Source organism: Typopeltis vanoorti, chromosome 4, assembly GCF_054136105.1.
Source record: "Typopeltis vanoorti isolate ZY-2024b chromosome 4, IOZ_Tvanoo_1.0, whole genome shotgun sequence".
NCBI lineage: Eukaryota > Metazoa > Arthropoda > Arachnida > Uropygi > Thelyphonidae > Typopeltis > Typopeltis vanoorti.
Genome location: NC_143552.1, coordinates 35,352,269 through 35,375,578, shown reverse-complemented (window position 1 = coordinate 35,375,578; position 23,310 = coordinate 35,352,269). Strand labels below are relative to the sequence as shown.

The following is a 23,310-nucleotide window of genomic DNA, read 5'->3' as shown; positions in this document are numbered from 1 at the left end:
GACTCGGGATGGAATCTCATCTAAGACACCAGGAACGTTTATGAGGTTTTTCAACTGAAAATGGCTGTGTTTTTATCTGGTAAATCTGACAAAGAAGACACGCCAAACAACACAGAACCTCAAAGATTTACTTGCTTAATCGGAAAGAATAAGAAAAATGTGTTACGTTGGTCGAGTCCCTGCCTAAGCATAATAAACTTATTAGGAGCAGAGGAGCACATATAAATTATTAGGTAAAGTTAGAGTTTATTTATTTATTTTATTTAATTAATTTATTTATTTTTATTTTTATTTTTTGTCACTTGTAGATACAAAATACAGATTAAATAGTCCATAATGAACATCATCATCTTGAGCCTTCTAAGAGAAAATAAAAATATGCGTAATGGGTGAAATGGAAAGTAAAAATTTAAAGATTAAACGTAGAAATTTTATATTATCGTGAGTGCACTCGAGTGGACGATAGATTTTGCTCTTCACGTGTTCTTTGACTGTTTAAAAGACAGTGGAACTGTGTGATAAAGGAAATCGAAAGTACAGTACTCTAAATAGAGAGAGAGAGATTGTTGGAACTTTAATTATCAGAATAAAAGTATGTGAAGTCCTGACAGTTTGTTGCTTGCATTTAACTTGCATTCTTGGAAAAGAAGAAAAAATTAGTACATTCAGTTTTAGATATTATTGATTAATTGCAGTGGACACCAAATTTGGGAAGTTTTCTTTCCTAAAGAATATTAACTTTATCTTTCCTGTTATATTATCTTTCATTTAAATATTAACTGCGTTATTATTTTAATGATAATAAAAATATTATTATTATTATTATTATTATTATTATTATTATTATTATTATTATTCAGAAATGACATATTAGTCAGAAAAGACAAAATTAATGATATTCAGAAATCCACTGACTCGACCAGTTGATAACAAATATATAACCATCCAACATAAAAAACACACAGAACAGCAAAACCACTACAATCACTCAGGTTGAAACAATACGATACCTTGGAATTTACTTCGATGCAGATATGAACTGGAATAGCCACATAAACCATCTACACAACAAACTCCGAACAATAACTGGCAAACTCTACAGGTTAAAAGACATAGTTCCCATACGCCTAAAAACACTAATATACAAATCACTATGCCAAAATATACTAAGATACGCTATAACAACGTATGCTTTCTGTGCACCCTACAAAATTAAATAGATTAATATCGCTACAGTAGAAAATGACAAAACTGATCTTTTGGGAACAAAGAGAAAATCACGACCTTATAAACATTGCAATGTCAGAACACAAAATACTGACAGCAAAACATTTATGTCACTATGCAGCCTTGCTAAAACATATTTCGATGCCAACAACAGGACAGTTAGAAATACATACCGTATAACAAGACCTCAGACTACTAATTATATCACATATAAATGCAATAATCACTACGGAAAGGCCACGCGAAACTTCTACATCCCAGACATGATAAACAAATTACCTTTTGAATACAGAAACCTTACAAACTACAATAGCCTGAAAAGAGCTCTAAGGACATACTATGAACAAGAAACACGCACCCAAAATACCATACAAACTTAATGAAACACGATATATATATTCGTTCAGGCTTCCAGTTCAGCGACGCATCAATACATTCCAAGTTATTGTGTGTGTGTGTGTGTGTGTGTGTGTGTGTGTGTGTGTGTGTGTGTGTGTGTGTGTGTGTGTGTGTGTGTGTGTGTGTGTGTGTGTGTGTGTGTGTGTGTGTGTGTGTGTGTGCGTGCGCGCGTGCGTGAGTGAGTGCGCGCGCACGAATTTCTCAATCATAGATTTCGTAGCTTCCCAGCACAGCAAAAAAAAAAAAAAACAATACATAATAACCAACTGGTGTCATCCTCAGATAAGCTTACATATAAGCTTTGAGGATGAAAGCAAAGAAATTAGTTCTCATCCAAGATGTATCATATGTAACCAAATGCATGTAATGTACGTATCACATGAAAACCAATGTATGTAATGTATGTATTATATGTAAACCAATGTAGGTGATGTAAATATCACATGTAAACAAATGTATGTAATGTATATAATAACTGTAGCAAATGTATACAATGTAAAAAAAAAATTCTTTTAAATGTAAATCATGAGTTTGCATTGTATGTTTGTGAGAATAAGGAAATATAATATTTAGATTGCATATGTGTAAATACTGTTGTATAATCACACCTTTTCAAACTTGAAAATAAAAAAAAATAGTAAACTACAACATGTAATATTATACAACTCATGTAACTCTGCACAATATAATTGTAAATTATTATTATGATTGTTATATAAAAAAAAACTGTTATCATCATTACTATTTAAATCTCATTATATGTAGCACAAAGTGCCGAACCTTGTAAAATAATATACTGAATAGATGATCATTGTACATATGTAAATATTTGAAAGAACAATAAAAAAAAATTAAAAAATAAAAATTATCAAAGAAATTATTATTATTATTATTATTATTATTATTTAATTTTTATGTCAAAATCCTTTCTATTTATTTTTAATAAAATCAAATTGTCATTTAAAAAAAATATTATTATTATTATTACGTGACACCTGCAAGGAGTCCAAAGACTCATCGAGGGAGGACACCTACTCTACATCTCTCTGTATATCTCTACATCTCTCTTTACATCAAAATATAAATAAATTTTTCTAGCAAACCACATGGAGATTTTGAGAAACGTGCACATCAGTGCATATAGAAAGCAAAATTAAATAAGAATTATTTGATTATATTAACTTGAAGTTAATTTTTCAACGTTTAATTTTTGCTTTAAGTTATGCCTCTCTTATAAATATCTAGTCATAGACTGCTGACTTGTTTCCACTTCCTACTGTATTGCAGTTATTGCTTTTTTAGACTTGTTAAATTGGAGCGTGGTGATGTTTCTAATTCTAACAACTATTTATTTGTTTGTTTATTTTATATTATTTATTGATTTGTATGTTATTCATTTATTTATTTATTTGTACTACTGTGCGTGTGTGTGTGGCACGCTGTAACTTTTTTGCTAAGTTCCCGAGTTAAAAATTCTATTTTAATACACACACACACACACACACACACACACACACACACACACACACACACACACACACACACACACACACACACACACACACACACACACACACACACACACACACACACACTTGTATGTGTGTGTGTATTGTTATTCAATCAACCTCAGATTTCCAGCGTAGGACGCAAACTCGATTTAACGTTTATCTTAATTCTATCCGATAATTTAAAAACGAAGTTATAAATGATACTCAATCTAACATGCATTTCAAACTATTTCTATATTCAATATAAGCGCTTGTATATTCAAATCCCGCCAATAAAATAAGCCTTGGATGACACTGCGTTTACTGAACCCAAAATTGAGTAGTCATTTCAATCTCAACATTTTAATCGTTTTTTAGAAGTATCGTTGGGCAGATTTGGTGTTTAAAGACAGATGAAGGCGAAAAGTCCAATAGTTTTCCATTTGTTTTAAATATTCAAATAGCATCTAAACCGATTGGAAGTATATATAGTATAAAAAATATTGCATAATAATTCAGTCTTTAAAAAACTAAAACTGAATTACTGAAAAACTGTGGGTGCTACAAAACTTCCAAGATAATTCTACTTTCGTCTTAAAATAGAAACTATATTCTAAACTTCTATCCACCCTCCAACTAACAGGTTGTGGGTACGAATTCCATCTCGAGAACGGATGTTTGTAAAAGCCTGCTCTATACGAGCTTATATAGTTCCTTGAGTTTATAAGGCTTGTCTTTAAAAAAAATTTAAAATAAATATTAATATATATACTATTTTTACAAGAAAATTCCTAATTTACTAGCATCAAGGAATGAAAACTTTGACGTTCTCGAAAGATGTAAAAAACTTGTCAAGCTCATGCTATTGTCCCCATTTACTCTTCCCTAGAGTTGCTCCTTAGGAACACGCAAGTCTATTTCTATCGCCATAGAATTTCAGAAAATAAGAAGAAATATAAAATAAACTACTGAAAATTCTCTGACTGACTTCTCGTAGCATATACGCTGTAATACTTGTATGAGTTTACTTAGTATTTACTTAGTTTACTTAAAATGAATTACCTAAAGAAATGTTAGCTCTTTCTTTGCGGGGAAAGCTTCACCATGAGTATCATTTTTCAGTGCTGGCAAGGAATTTATTCAAGAAACATAAAAAAAAACGTACTTTTTTAATTATTTATTATTATAATGATTTCACACATAGATTTAGAAGATATAAGAATAATGTTTTATGTAAATATCGATAAAAAAATTATAAGAGTGAATTGAGTGTTTTAGATTCAGTCAAAGCAACTAACATTAATAAGGCTAACTAACATTATTATTATTAATAATAATAATAAGTGTATTATGTCTGCCAATTGTATGTTCCAATAGATGTAAAGGGAGGACAGATAATCTTATGGAGTAAAATGAAAGCTTGTGGGGTGGAATAGGGAATGAAAAGCCCAAACTTCCGGGAGGGAAGAAAATAAAGAAAAAACTTTGTATCTTCCGTAGGGCTAACACCATAAAAATGTCCCAGTACTTTATGCCGCAGTACATCGAAGTAGACTATGACATGTGACATGTAAAAATTTAGTTGTTGCGTGTACACGGTAGATCTGAAATATTATTTTAGCTTTCTTATTGATAAAGAGAAGGAGGAGGATGGGGGAAGAGAGAGAGAGATCAAATTTCCCAGGACTGCACTATAGGAAGGAGAAGGACGATACTTGAGGAAGCAAAATCTGGAAATCTGATCTTCTGCAATAACGTATTGAGAAGAAGAAGAAAAAAAGAAGTAAAACAAGAATTTGTTCTTTGTATAGCGGAAGAGCTTGGACTACTGTGTTCCAGGAATTTCATTCAGTGTAATTCGACTCGTTCTTTGGTTATAGCAGGTATACATTGATGATCTTCTTCTCCCGCTGTATCAACGACTTAACGTGTTGTTCGATAAAAATATTTAATAGATTGGTTCAGTGCTTTGAAGAGTAGCATAATTCATTAATAATTTTAAAGTATTACGGGCATTATTCTAAATATTCATTTGAAAGAAAGGACAGTAAAAATATTAGCGGTTAACTCTCCTTTTCCGATTTTATATAACAATAAAAACTATCGCTCTGCAGAAAAAATAGCTCTTACTGTAGGACTATATCTTTCACCGTTTTCAAAATATTATTCTAAAAGTGTATTTAATATTTTTTTCGTGAATTTTTGAAGTTTTTATAAAAATTTATTTGAATTTGGCGTTCTAAAATTCGGCTGTGATGAAATGGGTCTTAACTTAATTTTAAGAGAAATATTTTTGGTTTCGATATGTTGTCTGGAATTTGAAAAATGAAGTGAGAATATCATCAAATCTTCAAGAACTGTCCACGGAGTTTGAAGAGTAAAGAACCCGAGAAAAGGGATTGTTTTTCAACAGCTATGTAACTAAACCTTTTCTGCTTATGAACGAATCTAGCTGTTAAAAAAAAATCACTTTTTTTTTAGTACTTAGAAATTCATACAATGATTAAAGAAAGTTATTTGATCCCGTGTTGATACTTACCTTCATAAGCTGAATCGCTAACATTCCTCACAATCAAAGTATAAATATTTCATTCACGAATATTTCAGCAAAAAAGTTATTATTTCTATTACACTATTATTTAGTTAACTACGTTTAAGAGATTTTCCTTAAAAAAGAGAATAGTTAGTATCTTCGTGATATTAATTTCCATTTTTAATTAATTGTTTAGACATTGATTAATGTAGTGTATAACTCAAACCATGCGGAGGCAATTTTCTTATTTTCACCATAAGCAGATGTGACCACACCTGACAGTTACAAGACTGATTAAAAAAATGCACTAAGCCATTAAAAAAATGCCAGGCCAACAACTATTGTTATGTAGATCATGTTTACTCCATAAAAATATAGGCTATAAAGGGTTGCTGCGGTAAACAGGGTTCACTATGTGAAGAATGCTAGCACGAGGAAAAAACTGTTCTCCAATGAACGCGATGGGAACCACGTTCAGAATCTTCTGCATGGAGAAGGGTAGAAGAGCAGCGGGGAGGGATGGGGGTCATGCGTAATCTTAGGAACAGCTGTCATTGAAAGAGCACAATACGATACCGTCGATGACCTAGTTCTAGCTCTAACAGTTCCTTCTTTTTTTTTTTTATTTTAAACTCGATCCTTTTCCGTGAGTTCCAGCGCTCTCATCAAGCTCTAGCGGGCGTGAAGGGTAGGAGAGGTGATCTGTATACTGTAAGAAGTCCCAACAAAGAACAACAACAACAACAAATGACCTAAATCTGAGCGCTGCCTCAATAGCTTGTGCTTGTGGGAGAAAGACGGCGACAAGCGCTCTGTTAGAGGCGCAATCGCGTGAAACGCTTGGCAGAGAGCGAAAGGGTTGAAAGAACAAAGTAAGTACCTACAGAGTAGTAGCGCTGCGGACAGGACTGACCTTGCTTCACTCTGCCTTTGAATATCTTGGCAAGAAACACACGAAGTGTAGATGAAACGTCCACTTCTTCTCCCTTCCCTCCCCTCTAGTTGGATAACAGCTGCTGTTGTGGACGTTTTCTTCAGGAATGCAATTAGCGGAGCCGAAAGTCTCGTGAACTGGGCGAATTCTCATAAGAAAGCTCTGCCTCCTTTTCAAAAGGTTTTCAAGCTAAGCCTGCAACGGCTTTCGTTATCCAACTCTTTTTCTAAAGAGAACTCCATAAGATGAAGAAGAACAGATAATTATTATTATTATTTTTAGATAATTAATTCGATGTTAACACACGGAGATTTCTCCAATTATTCTTGAATATTGTATCTGATTTGAGTTGAATCCTGATGTTTCTAATTGGCTATTCAAGTAGAAATATCATCCGGCGGGTACATATTCGTCGGCTATGATTCAATGCGGATCCCTATTCTAAACTTCGATGATGAATTAATGGACGAAATATAAAAGAAGCGTTTGTGTTACATTCCTTGACGAAAATAACCAGAACCACTATCCATGATCATAATATTGCTCTGCTTACGAATTTCAAATTTCATTGATTTAACTCTTTATCCTTTTTTCCTCAGCATTGATTGTCAATGAAAGATTTAATTTAAAAAAAAAGTGTAAGGAAGATGGATTTGGTACAATACGAAATTACAGTAGAAATGAAATAACAGACACGGTTTATACAATATAATATAATAATATTTTCTGAATAAGCAGATTCAGTTTGTTTACACATTCACACAACAACAGTATACATATAGAAATTGCTTGGAAAATGTGTATAATCTCGCGAGATATCGTGTACTATACCAACTCATTTTATTTTTATTTTGCTATTTCATTTTTGATCTTCTCCCTAACAATGTTGCAATTCACATCAGCGTATTTATTTTTCGTAATAGGATTTGAAGTCTGTGTACGGTATGCAATACTTGTGTCCATCATCTATTTTGTTCATTGTAATTTAAAAGGACGAAAATAAACGTTAGCCAAATTGAGAAAACAAAGTTTCCTTTAGATTCAAAAGACAAACCTTGTTTGCCTACTTTGTTATAAAATAATTTATAGCCAAGAAACAATAAATAATTTTTCCTTTCGTTTAATGTCAATTTGAAGCCTTCCCCCCCATCTCCCTTATGTTTGTCAAAGAAATAGATAAACAACGTAATTAAATCCTGCCTTTTAACATAAAATCTAACTTGACATATTAAAATTTCATTTGGGTATGTAAAAAGTTATAAATTGATTACAAATTAAGGTTCAACTTTGCTACGTTACTCGATTGTTAGAGGTTGATCTGAGACTCCTCCTTCTTCTCCTCCTCTGAACAAGTACCAATTTTAAATTTGTGAAGAAAAACAGGAGTTCTAGAAGGAAATTGCTATTGAAGAAATAATATTTTGCATTTTTTAACATAGACTATTTTGTGTTCTGTGGTTGGGTACAATTAGTTATGCCAAACAGTAATGAATAATTAAAATAATATTTTTTAAAAAAAGTAGATTAATTTATATTATCAGAATTCGGCCTGCTATTGTGACCTTCGGGCTATATGTGCACTCTGGAGTTACTTGCGGTTTAAAATAACTGTTTTGTTTTTTTTCATTGACAACAACGATCAATTTTCACTGTGGAATTCAATTAAGTGTCTTTAATCAGAGCGTAGTATCTTGACACCGTTTGCCCTAATCAGAAGTTAATTAAGATAGTTGCATCACTAGATGCATTTAGATGAACGATAGTACCACTTAATTTATATCTTCTGACGAATTGCACCTTTTCATGTATTCGTTACAGACTTAATGAAATCAAAAAAAAAAAAAAAAGGAATACAGGCTAATTTTATTTGAAAGAGAAACATTTCGATAATTTCATCTGATTACAGTAAGAAGATGAAAGTGTTACATTTCTAAAGGATTACAAGTTGTTTTTATATTTCTTTTCTTCTATTATAAAGTTCCGTAGATTATTAAATGACTCACTGTTTTCCGTAAGAGGTAACACTTTCTGTTATAACGAAGAGATCTCTATAGATGCGATTTGTGCAGAATGATTTCTCGCTAGACAATGCTACGAGCACACACACACACAGATGTCTACCGGCAGAATTTATGAAATAGAAGAATATTCTTATCATTTTTCACTTTCTTTCACGTAATTACTATTCAGTTCACTGTTTGTATAATTAACATCTGCATCATTTTTGGAGATTTTAATCTAGCATGACAATTACACTTCTCGATCTGTTGTGATCATCCTTATAACTAAGATTTCTATCACAAGTCAAAGATACGACTTCTAATTAAACAATCTTAGCAATATTCGTTTCATTCCTTAGATTTCCTAAAATGAAAATGCGAAATCTTTGAATTGCGGATGCATTTTTATTATAATATTCTCTTCCTAATAAGCAGTTGTCGTTAAATATATTTCCAAATGCTTTAAAGGGTATCTTCTTTCAAAAATGTTAGTTGCTCATATGCCTAAATGAACAATCTTATTTTGCTGTTCTTATACGATTCACTTAGCACTTGAATTCACTTCATTCGTTATAGCTAAATGGAGATATTGCAAATTTTGAAACGGTATCATTTGGAGTAGGTATTAATAACAAACAAACAAACAAAAAAAAACGAAGTTGGTTATAATAATTGGCACTATAATTTGTACTAGGACATTACCCTAACATGTATACCTATATTTCCTATAATTATATGTAAGATCAACTATACATACCAAATATTCTATACAGTATATTATAAGTAAATACACATGAATTAAGTAAATATATTGCTTATAAAATATTTTAAAAGTATTTTTTTAAAAAAAAATTGACTAGTTCCTAAACGGCATTCTCATAATTAGAAAAATTAACAAATTAGCCACCCAAAACATGGCAAAAATATAATTTCATCTTATGAACTATATTAAATCCCTTTATTTAATGGAATTATAGACGGGTCACTGTGTATATAAACGATATAGAATGATTATATTCTTCTGTAGTGCTTTCTTGTTTGATCTTATTATCAGACCAAATTTCCGGAATTCACTCTTTAAGTGTGAGCTTCCTCCCGCTATGGCTCTTCGATAATCAGTTTCATTTATTTATTTATTTACAGTTTTCCTACACTTAGACTTCCGCATGACACGTCAATACTCACTCAAGCGCTTGCCTAACTCCTACTGACATTGACACCTCGCTAAAACCTATTATGACGACATGTTTTTTTGTAGCTAAGCACGTACGTCATAACGTACAACGAGAAGTGGGATATCTCTCGGACCATGCCATGTACCTGAGTAAGCTCCATTACACTACGACTATGTGTATGTTCAGGAGTTTTCCATGCGATTCTATGTAGAATATCGCTACAAATGACAATCCACTCAACGCAATCTCAATTCTAGTTTTCATTTTGGAAAACAATAGATGAAAAGGCAATAAAATAATAAATAAAGTGATAAATGGCTGAGTCAACACATATGTTAATAAAGATAGCATATTCCCAATGTTTTAGTTGAAGTATGAAATATAATATTTTTTTTCAAAATAATTCTTCTGAGTGGATATACGTATTTATTCTACTCATCAGATATCTATGAGTTTCAAAACTATTTTATTATTAAATATTACGCTTAGTGAGGAGCCTGTTAATATTAAAAACAAATTCTTGAATTGAAGAAGTGTGTGTGTGTGTGTGTGTGTGTGTGTGTGTGTGTGTGTGTGTGTGTGTGTGTGTGTGTGTGTGTGTGTGTGTGTGTGTGTGTGTGTGTGTGTGTGTGTGTGTGTGTGTGTGTGTGTGTGTGGTCTTTCTTTTATCGAGGTTATTAAGAAGTATTTTCTCCTATTTATTCGGTGTCCAAACGTTCTTCCTAAATAAATAGACTGCAAGTTTTGGAAAGTGTAGATGGAAAGGGTTATAATATCATCACACTGATATGAAAAGTTCGCGTTAATTCTGAATGAAAATTATTTGTCTACCTTCCATTATTTCATAATTACGTTCTCAATTGGCTAGTTTTTTTTTTTTTTCTCAGTATACTATCCGTTTCTTAAGCTTTCGACACCAAAATACCTGTCGCTATTAAAATGTGTGATTTGTTCCTTAGTGGGAAGCAAGAATTAATGAAGAAAACCTACATTATCTGTTTGTCCCCTGTAACTATTTATCTTTTACACCACCATCTGTACAATGGCACAATAAATGCCATCACTGGTGTACTCACTGCCCAACCGAAGCTCCCGCAGGTGCCGTCAGGCAGTTGAGAAGGTCAACCCACTGTGGTAAGGTCAGGCAGATGGTGAACCAGTCACTGAAGGGTTGGAAGACGCTGTCAGGTCATTGACCTCTCTCTCTTGTCATCGGGCAGGAACTGGATATACGGCCGACGAGATCACGTGCAAGTGTAAGTCGTCTTTTTGGTTCCGGATGTCTAGCCTGGGAAAGTGTTAACGAGTGGTGACAAGAGCGCCATCTGTTGTCAAGAAATATATTTTTTAGGCTGCCTGTTGATTTAGTAGTGTTTCTGGTCTCAGAATCATATTTAATGATATTTGGTGTACTTTGGAATGTAAGGTAAGCCATTACAATTCTCTAGATGACTTTAGCAGATGGTCAGCGGTGCCGTGGGGAAATAATAGCGAAAAACAGTTCAGATACAAACTATGTCAGCAGGTTAGAAGTGCCTTGATGCAACAGATGTCGAGGGGCTTTTTACCCGTGGTTAGCAGGTGAGGAGGTGAAAAAAAAAGTGTTAGACATGTGTAGAGGAGTAAATTGGGTTTAGATAACCATCGTTAATTTGAGAAGATATCTGAAAATGATGAAGAAGAAAAAAACTAAATTTAGGTAGCCGAACTGTATAATTTTATATAAGAGTTAGAATACAAAGCGTTGGGAAGAATTCGGGTCATTTAATAAATTATCGGGCGATTGATTGGATGGGTTTCGAAATATTATCTGATGGGTAGGAGCATTAGCAAGCATGAGAAATTTTTCCCACATACGTTCGACAAATAATAATAATAATGATAAATAAATAAGTAAACATGACAATCCTCGAATTAAAATATTAGATGATTTTACTTCATATAACTAGTTCTTTGTGTAATATTTCTTTGTACATTATTACTGTAGTATTATCCAGAAAGGAATGGAGCAAAAACAGTTTGGGATGTGGATATCGTTGACAGAGTTCGGTACCGAGCAGAGCACAGCATAGATTCATTGGTTATGACAAATCTGATTACTTTTTATAAAGACTGCACGAGGGAACCAGACCAAGTTAATGAATATGATATGATTTATTTAAATTTTAGCAAAGCCTTTCAGAGTTCTATAAACTACTAAATTATGCCAGATAGGTATTAATGATCATGTATTTAGATGGGAAAGAAATCGAATGACATAAAAACGACAGGAAGTAGTGTTTAGAGAGGTGTCTTCTAACAGCTGGTTCCTCAAGGGTTAGCTTTAGCCTCCCCCCCTTATTGTTTAGCATTTAGCATGCTAGGAAGTAATTTAGATTCAAATATCAAGAATAAAAAATGCTCGCTTTGCTGAGCATCAGTGGTTCAAATGACCTAAGTACTTTTCATTATTTTTTATAGAATAATCTTTAAAATGTTTTGAAGACTGGACAGGAAAGTGGGATTTATAAAAATTTCTAAATTTTAATTTGAACAAATGCAAGTATATTCGATTTGATAAGAAGGTAGTATTGCAATATTTTGAATGAACCGGCTTTAAAACGAGTTATTGAACACAAGGATTTAAGTGACTGTAGTTGATAGGAAATTTAAGGTCTTAGAAAGAGAACAGGTATAACCTCAGCAGATTGTAGTTTAATTAAAAGAACAAAAGAAGTTATGATACTGCAGTGCATTTCTCTATTCATCCAATATTGATTAAGGCGTGAAACTTTACTCGCCAAGATTTTCATGTCAAGAGACTCGAAGATAAAGATTCATTGAAAATATTCATTAAGTGTAGAGGGACTGTTTCGCGATAAATATGAGAATCGGTGGGTTAGTCTTAATCTCATAAATGTTACTAACAAAAAAACGAAAAGGAAATATTTAACTGAAGTTTGTAAGTTATTTCAGAGCATGCATTAAGGCAGGCAGCAGAAGTCTGTTACACTTGTATGAACCCCCAGCTCTACAATTGCATCAAAAAAAGATGAAGGAGCAAAGAATTAGAACAAATACAACGCTAATTTTTAGCTTCGTGTGTTAGGATTAGAAATGTGAGATAGCCATTGGCAATAGGTTATAAAAATGGTGAATTTATGCATATTTAAGAAATGAATAGATAATTGTAGGTCAAATAATAATACATGTATAATGCTTATCTAATTTTGAAATACTAAACACCAATACTGTTAGATGTCAAGAGATGTTTGTGTAAAAAGATGTATGCAAAAAATAATAATCCTGGCGTTTAGAATTCACATTATTTATTCATATATAATGTTAGGGTTCGAGAACCACGAGATGACAGCAGTTATCTTCCGTACTTTCCCCTCCTCTCGGATGCCTATTGAAATCATTGATAGCCTTGGACCAACTGTGTGAGTTAAGGGTGGAGATGTGACTATCCACCAATCTTCAAAAATTAGTTAAAGCTAAACGGCTTCGCCTACTACCTCTTCGGTATACTTAGTGGGATTATTTTGTTTGATGTAAAACATAAAGAATGCAAAAAACAGATGTAAACGAATTAAGGAAGGCAAGAAAATATGCTGTGAGTAAATACACATCCTAAACGTGCGAAGATAATTTCAAGTTATGTGTATCAGTTTAGCTATTAAAATATGGTGATTATTCAGTATATATTTCATATTCTGATAGTGGTATCTTTTTTTCCCCCGCAACTGAGTTAATCGGTCTTAGGCTACAGCTATACAACTAATTTACTTCCGGGCTCTCCTTTTCTTTCCTCGCGATCTAAAACCAACTTAAAACACGTTTGATAATAGTTACAACTACTGCATAAGTCACTTCAGGTTGATTAAGATCTTCTAAGGAAAAGAGTTGATTAATAATAATAATAATAATGATAATAATAATAATAATAAATAGAATACTCCAATACAGAATGTAAACTTATTCAAAAAGAGATTAGCAAAAATTTAGGTTCCTTTACCATTGATTGATCATCCTTTTCTCTCCTTCTCATATATCTTCAAAAAAAAAAAAAAAAAAGCACAATGAACATAGAGAGAAAGAGAGAGAGAGAGACTACTAGAAAGGCAATTGTGGTATCAAAAGAGATTCTTTCCTAATAAACGGTTCAAGACTGCTGGCAGGAAGGAGTTTTTAATAGCCAGCCCGGTTGTCTGAGTTGGAAACCCGCTTTCCAACCAGCCACCTTCTTCAGGTAGAAAAGGAATTTCATCAACCGGTGTGAGATCACCTCCCCGCTTATTGGAGACCGGAACTGACTTGAAACAATTCCATATTTGGTCCCTAGAGCAGGGTTTCCGGACTACAAAAATAAATTTAAAAAATAGAAAAAATCCTTAGCCCACCCACTGTACAAAATATACAGGGTGATTCTAAATTATTTTCTGGGTTTCCGTGACCTATAATTTTCCAACCGAAAACAACAAAATAAAACTGCTTACAGAATATAAAAGTTTTATAAGTTTTATTTGGCAACACTTTACTCACTGCATTGATGTCTGGGAGGTAATATGACGTCATACTTCAAAATGGCGACTGTTCAAGAGAAAGCAATGTACATACTTTGGTTTTTCAACACAAAGACCGTTATCATAACGCAACATCGTTACAGAACTCAGTAGGGAAACATCCACCTTCAGATAATGCTATCCGCTAATGTTTAAAGCAATTTCAAGAAACTGGCAGTGTTCAGCACCTAAAAGAGGGGGAAGACTGATCACTTCGCAGCAAGATGTTGATCCAATCTAACACAGGAAGATGATTTCTTCCTGTGAGGATACGTGAAGGAAATTGTTTATCGGACCCCCTGTAACCATTCTCGATGAACCGAAGACCAGAATTGTTGCTACGAAACAGTTACACGGCAAATAATGGACACTTGGAGGCAAATAGATTATCGCTTGGTCATTTCAGAGGCCACAAAGGCGCGCATGTTGAAGTTGTTGACATTCTGCAGCATTGATTCTATAGGTAATAAAACTTTTTGAGTTACACTTCCATATTCTGCAAACAGTTTTATTTTGTTATTTCAGGTTGGAAAATTACAGGACACGGATCTTCCAGTCGGATCTTTGAAAATTAGGAAAAAGCGGAATGAGTTAGAATCGCGTGCATTCACATCACTGACAAAAACCAACTTCTCGCTTTTAAGCAGAGAACATCAAAAAGAGGAGATTGCGGCGGGAATTGTCTGAGTTCTGCTATTGGAGATTAGTTCAACACAGATACACGATAAGATAGCCATGGAAGCAGCAATATGAGATAGGAAATGAGTGGTTATTAAGGAAACAGCGAATATAAGGTCTATAAGGAATATAAGGTCGCGAACAGTTTGTGGTTTTATGGATCAAAAACGATCAAATGTTGCGGGTTTCTGAATAATATTTCAAGGAACGTTCCTCATCAGGTAAGAAAGTCACCGTTTCGTTGGCGGAAGAAATACACATATGAACTGGCTGGGCTCCATTTTCGATTAGAATTTAAAAAAAAGAAAAGAAAAAAAAAGATGGCAACGAGAGCTGGATAATAGTGACTATAAAATGCTCATTTAAGTACTAGTATTCAAAAAGTACCCAGGATACTTGGTTGTTTACCACTCCTTCAATGAGCGTAATACTGAAGAACAAAAATATTCTTCAAGTACTTTTCAATGCTATATATATATATATATATATATATATATATATATAGAGAGAGAGAGAGAGAGAGAGAGCAGAGCAACTTTTTGAGTCCACCTGCATATTAAAAAAATACATCACAACTGTGGTTTCGGTGGCTTTCCCCCCACACCTGCTCTGCCAGCCACACCTGCAGTCCTGTGCCTTGCGCCTCCGTAGAACAGTCGCGAGGACGAGTTGATAGCTTTCTCCCTTCCGTTGGAGAAAGCCAGGTTCGAATCCCGTATAGCACCTGGAAACCTTTTAGTTGGAGTTATCAGGTCTCATACAGAACTGGAAGAGCTTTTCTTCCTCAAAACTAGGGATTTTGATGCCTCGAAACAGATTAACTTGTTGCATTCCCAAGTGGTTGGCTAGTGGAAAGACTTGCTTTTCAACCACTGTCCCATTTCGTGGACGCCTGAAGTGGCTTGAAACTTCCACATTCCCTCCCTATAAATAAGGACTTAGGGATTACTTATTCGGGATCCTTAGTCCACCCACAGTACTGGTGGACCATAAGTTTGCATTTCATGAATGGGACTTAAATAAAAAATAAAAAAAGAGAGAACACACGCAATTAACAGATATAGTGCACCTTAGTGCCAAACTGTACCAATACCAAACCTACCAGAATAACTGGCAGCAAGAATATTCAACATGTGATGCACACGTCCCATTGGATTCGGTCTGGCGAACAATGGTACACAGCGATGCACACTGCATAGAAAACCGTAGCGGGAGTTTTGTTCTGGGTTCCAAATTATGATTTTCGCTTCAAGCAGCATCCAATCGCGTGTTACGCATATCACACTGGGTAAAATTTCCGACAACTATAAAAGGTATGCGTGATAAACCATCTCCTTCCCAGCTGGCCGTGTCAGGAGAAAATTACACAGGAAAAAATTACACGAGATAAAATTGCACTGCAAAAATTACACGAGAACGAAATTACACAGGGAAGAAATTATACAAGGAAGAAATTACACAAAAAAAAATTACACACAGATAAAAATACACTAAGAAAAAAATTAAAAGGAAAAATACACAAGTAAGAAATTACGAAATTAAGAAATTAAACAAAAAATTACACATAGATGAAAATACACTAAGAAAAAAATTAAAAGGAAAAATAGGAAAATATTTACACAAGTAATTTCGAAATTAAGAAATTACACAGGGAAGAAAAAAACAAAGAAAAAATTACACATAAATAAAAATACACTAAGAAAAATATTAAAAGGAAAAAATACACAAGTAAGAAATTACACATAAAATAAAATTTTCCAAAAATTGTACAAAATTTATAACCAGCAAGGGGTAAATCACTAGTGCGGATTTGGGCAAGGGGATTAGGGAGGTGGTTGAGTTGGAAACTCAAAATGATGTAGTGATTAGCTACCCCAATTAGTACTTACTTCAGATTTACAAGGAATAATTTCTTAAGGTAAAACCAATCGGCAATTGTTAATCACCATGAACTGCTCAAGAATTTCTAAGAATTGTTTGGGTGAAGGTATATAAGTAAATTTTTGTCTTACATTCTTCAGTTCTAGTTTAGTGACTCGTAATACAACTAGTGTATAACGTGCGAGTTAATAAATTTCGTGATTAATTTTTAATTTATCCATGGCTGATTTTGAGTACGGAGTTAGTAATAAAGCTGGTAAAATTATAATTTACAAAGTATTCGAGTTTGTTCGTCACCGTGAAACTGCTATCGGAACTATTCATTGGCGTTGTGCAATTTAGAACTTTACGTTGTCGATCGCTGCTCCATACCAGAGACAACAAGATTATCCGTGAGTCTTCAGAACACTGTCATGTTAATAGGACTTTTGAATCTGAAGCTCATCAACTTGCGAATCAAATGAAAAGAAAAATGTCGAATCCAGGCGCAACGGCTGGTGCAATTATAGCTAACAGTTTAGTGACTGTATCAGACGGATTAAAAATGTGCCTACCGAAGAAGAGCTCCATGACGAGGCAATTAAATAGATCCAAAGCTAAAACAATCGGAAACGTTCCGTCAAATCCAGATAACATAACTTTTGATATACCAGAGAAGTACTCTAAATGGATTATTCATGATTCCGGGGCAGAAGATCCAAAACCTATAATACTAATTGGCCACAAGGCTCTTCTAGATCAACTTGTATTTAACGATTTTTGGCTAGCAGATGGTACATTTAAAGTGGTTCCAGAAATATATTATCAGTTATACAGTATCCATGTCCAATATGATTCAGGCGTCGCTTTTCCTTGTCTACTGGCTCTTCTACCAGGGAAAAAGGACGAAATATACGTGAAGATGCTGAACATGTTACTGGAGAAACTTTCTCAAGCTTGACCACGAAATATTTTGACCGATTTTGAAACAGCAGCAATGAATGCTTTCCGTGCCGTGTTTGAAAACATCGAAATTGGTGACTGCTTTTTCCACTTATCACAATCTGTTATACGCAAAGTAAATGAATGTGGACTAGAATCTCTATATGAATCCAATCAGTCATTTGCAGTACACATTAAAATGTTACAATCACCTGCACGTTTGCCAGAAGAAGTGTTAGAAACATTTTTAGAAGTTGCTGATCTGTTCTCTAATTTAGACGAATATAATGAACAAATCGAGCAAGTTCTCATTTACTTCCAACGTACATATATTCGAGGTTGACAGCTCAGGAACGGCACTTATAGACAACCTCTATTCAATATTTCTACTTGGAACCATAGACACTCTGCAGCCAACCGTATAGCAAGAACTAGAAATTGCATCGAAGGATGGCGCTATGGACTTCAGTCGCTCTTTCAGTGTTCCCATCCAACTGTTTGGAAATTTTTGGATAACATTGTTAAAGAATTATCTTTACAACATACAAACTATTTGCAGCATTTAACTGGTCAACGAAACTCAGGACGTCGTAGGTACATTTCGTTAAAACAACGTATTTCAAATATTGTACAAAATTACGACTCTGATAGACGATTGGAGTTTTTACGATGTATAGCTTATATGACTTAGTGTTTGTTTTTTATTATTTTTTTAAAATAAAAGTAATTTTTGCAATATTACAAAATTAACGTATTACAAAATAAAGTATTACAAAATTAACGGAACTCTTATCTGAAAAATAAATATAAAATTCATCATAAAAATTTAAAAACTCTAAATTAAAAAACTTCGGTGTGAATATTTAAATTTGTGTAATTTTTTCTTAGTGTATTTTTATCTATATGTAATTTCATCTTTGTGTAATTTCTTCCCTGTGTAATTTCTTCCTTGTGTAATTTTGTCCCGTGTAATTTTAACATGTAACCCCAGCTGGCACCACTATATCAGAGATACTTTATAGTAGTCTTCAAGATTTTGCTATTCATTTTTCTCCTTCTCGAATGCAATAAAATCGAGAAGGAGAAAAATGAATAGCAAAATCTTGAAGACTACTATAAAGTATCTCTGATATAGTGGTGCCAGCTGGGGTTACATGTTAAAATTACACGGGATAAAATTACACTCCCAAAATTACACAAGGAAGAAATTACACAGGGAAGAAATTACACAAAGATGAAATTACATATAGATAAAAATACACTAAGAAAAAATTACACAAATTTAAATATTCACACCGAAGTTTTTTAATTTAGAGTTTTTAAATTTTTATGATGAATTTTATATTTATTTTTCAGATAAGAGTTCCGTTAATTTTGTAATACTTTATTTTGCAATACGTTAATTTTGTAATATTTCAAAAATTACTTTTATTTTAAAAAATAATAAAAAACAAACACTAAGTCATATAAGCTATACATCGTAAAAACTCCAATCGTCTATCAGAGTCGTAATTTTGTACAATATTTGAAATACGTTGTTTTAACGAGATGTACCTACGACGTCCTGAGTTTCGTTGACCAGTTAAATGCTGAAAATAGTTTGTATGTTGTAAAGATAATTCTTTAACATTGTTATCCAAAAATTTCCAAACAGTTGGATGGAACACTGAAAGAGAGACTGAAAAAAGTACTGTTAAAAGTAAAATATTAAATAACATTAAAACTTCAAATTAAAAGATTCCTTAAAAAAGTAAACAAGAACAACGTAAACACACATTAAAAGCTACAAGCAAACCAAACCATTTACCGCTTATCTATTGTAATGGCCCAGAGAATCATAACATGTGAAGAAAGCAAAAGCACAGATTACATCTAAACAGAAGGGAAACAGCTAATCCATCCTAACTGCGCAGCTGCACTCGCCACTTGTGGTACTGTGATGGATTGCTAACAGATGCTATATATATATAAGTCTTAAAATAAAATATCTGAGAAATTATATACGCTACAAACTGACTGAGAGCTTTCATCTGAATGTTGTTGTGTTGAAAACACACACACACACACACACACACACACACACACACACACACACACACACACACACACACACACACACACACACACACACACACACACACACACACACACCGGCCACTGAATTAGAAAATTTTATTTAATCCCGTGTTGGACCTCCTTTAGCACGAATTACACCATATGCGATGTATGGAATGTATGCCAGATCGCATATTTCATATGCGATCTGGCATACATTCCACAAGGCATCTACGTCGACAGCATACCAGGTATTCTCCAAACAGTCCTTTAACTGCCTCAGATTTCACGAAGGAGGACTTTTCCCGGATCTGTTATTCTAACATGTTCCATGCATTCTTAATAGGAATCAGATTCAAGCCTTGTGGTGGCCAGGGATAATGAAGGAAGTCTCTATCACGCTCGCAGAATCACTGCTGAACAATTCTTCAGCGATGGACAGTAGCATTGTCGCCCATGAAATAACTGCCATCTCTTGAATAAAAAGTTAACATTGCAGGCTGGACTTGATCGGTGACAATGTTCACATATTCTTTGAAGGACATCCGACCTTCCAGCAATATCAGGGAACCCATTCCTTAAAAACAGAATATGTCCCACACCACGATACCACCTCCAGAACCTTAAGCTGTGTTTACAAGGCAAGGTGGGTTCATTGCTTCATGGGGCTCCCACCAAACTCTCTGCCTGGTAGCGGCACAGAATAAGGTGTAGCGTGACTCGTCGGACCACATGACTTTATTCCAGTATTCCAGTTTACAGTCACTGTGTTCCTGACACATATAGACGGATCTTCGCAGAAATCAGTGGTTTCCATATAGCCATGCGACTGCCAATATCGATCCTCTTCAATTCCCTGGCAATATTTGGTTGAATATGGATCGGGAACAGCATTTAAATGCTTCAGTCAATTGCTGCACAAGGCTTGCACGGAAAAGTTCTGTTTGTCCGTGCAAGCCTTCTCAGATAACGGCGATCTTTTTCCTGAGAGACTGTCTTAGTCCACAGTTGTGTCTCTTAGACAAGCAATGTCGGTTATTTTTTCACTGATTAAACACCTGGGATATTTCATCTTTTGAGAAACCAGTTAGCTCTGCTGTTTACAAAATCGTGGCTCCAGCTAGACGGGCACCTACAATACGCTAGTTATCAAACTCCGAAAGTTCCTTTGTTTTTTCCATTGTGATCGACACTATTGACGATTACTGACCAGCAGAATTCTTAAATAATTCCCTAGAACACGTGGAAACGCACGTAATCAAGTATTTTGAGTATTTTGCATATACGTCTGCGTAAGTGACATTTATGTACATCTGCATCAAGGTTTCTAATTCAGTGGTACCGGGGTACGGTACCACTGAATTAGAAACCTTGATGCAGATGTACATACGGGGTACCATTGGTTAACATTGAAATGTTACGTTTATTAACATAGACGTGTGACATACGAATGCGGTATTGTTGTATTCAGCTTTTTCCTACTAGCAAGAAATGCGTACGGACACCTAAAAGAGTGTTGGCTTATCGAATTCACGAAGTATTTTCTGGAGAGAGTTCAATGAATTTTTACCAACTTATTTGAATATCCTTTAATAGAGTATTGTTTTACAAAAAAAAAAAAAATATATATATATATATATATGTGTGTGTGTGTGTGTTTCTTGTCTTAAGCTTTTTCACGAACCATTCAGGTTCTATAACTGTGGACTTCACAACCGCGACCGCTTGGAGGATAAAATGGTTTTCTCTATGCCTCCAGGTGTGTCCAATGTCTGTAGATGCGTGTGCTCATGGGGCTGGTTTGCCTATTCTGGGGGACAAAAAACCCGAGTTTCCGGGTGAAAAAAAAACCCTGCCTCCATATAAAACAGGCTAACTTGCCTTTAGTTGAAAGATACCAGATAAAGGTTCCTTACGTTTTGGAAACGGGAATCGAACCCAGGTCCAGGAGTTCAAAGTGTCCGCAGATGTACACGCCTGTCCTAGACTTTTACACACTAAACTGCATTGTCTCTTGATTTTTCTCGAAACCTTCTGTATTCATACCATACATCAGTGCAAAGAATTCTTAGATTCGGGTTGAACTGTGAAGAGTTCCCCGTGAGTAGAGAACAAATTGTTCCAAAGTTGTAGTGTAGAGCAATGAATCGATTACTCATTATTGAAAATAAGATGGACATGTTTGGGCCTGACGAATGCCAAGAGAACATTTCTTCAGCAGTGAAAATAACAGCCAGGACAATGCCAGAGGGCATTGCCCTGTCTAGAGCCTCCTTAGTTCAGACGGTATAGACGAAGCCCTTTGGTCGGAAAGATCTGGGTTCGATTCATCCATGACGTGAGGAAACTTTATCTGGTCTCTTTCGACTAAAGGTGAGTTAGCTGGTCTCATGAGCTAGGAGGTAGAGTGTTTTTTCTTCCGGAAACTCGGATTTTTCGTCCCTCAGAACAGGCAAACCGGTTTCGTGAACACAAAACATACTTAATCCCTCATTAGGAGGGCTCAACCAGTCCTAAGGGGCGATCGAGGAACGGGAGAACCCTACAAGAATAAAATTAAAATTGCCCTGTCTGATAATTGTAGTAAAGGAGTTGTACTGTAGGGATTCTTCTCATTATTTGGACTATGATACTTTATCGTAGCAGTCGAAGGAAACGAACACCGAGCATTATATTGACACTTAAGAAAAATTTGTGTTACCTGTGCTCTGATGGTTACACAGAAGTAATCCAGCTGAGTATATTAACATGATAAACTATTGGGTGAGAGAATAGGATAAATATAAGATCATGTTTATCATTATACAGCAGAATCTTTCTACAGAGGACCAGCGCCCTTGGAATGGATGCTGTTCCACTGTTTCGCTATAGAAAGGACATAAACCAGAAAAAGAAAGTCAGTGAGATAATAGTTGAAGTCAGTTTGTGAAGGAGGGAATCATTGATTGGATAAATCTTGAATGGCTGATTAGCCTTTTCTGGAAAGGATCAAGAATTTTTAATAGCCGTTCTTAGTGCACCATCCCGAACATCCCAACATAATGTATATTGAAATTAGAAATTGAAAAGTACTAACTGCAAGGTAGAGAAAAGGTCCAAGTTGGTCAATGTTTAGAATCACCGCGTACTAGAATAATCGACAGATACTTAGCGAATTAAAAGTGTCTCTAGCTCATTCGGTTTGGATGAAACCCTTTGATTGTCACGACCAGAGTTCTAATCCCTCAAGGACTCAGAAAACATTTTTCAAGATTTTTCCCTTGAAAGAGATTTAGCCGGTTTTATTTGCAGCAGGAAGGTTTTATCTATGGGATAAATCCTTCCAACTCCATACGAAACCAGCCCCAGGAGGTCTTTGGCTAAGAAGGTCTTTCAGTCATCCTTTATTAAAAAGTTTATTCTATATGTCGTCAGAAAGATGAATGATTTTAGTGGAGTTTGGGGAGGGAGAGGAGAGGAGAGACAGTATGAAA

General features: G+C 34.5%; 1 protein-coding gene across 1 annotated transcript in view; it reads right to left on the bottom strand.

Moving 5' to 3' along the window:
- LOC150107227 (uncharacterized) overlaps positions 1–23,310 on the bottom strand; it is a 72,264-nt gene that overhangs the window by 37,991 nt on the left and 10,963 nt on the right. The window lies entirely within an intron of this gene.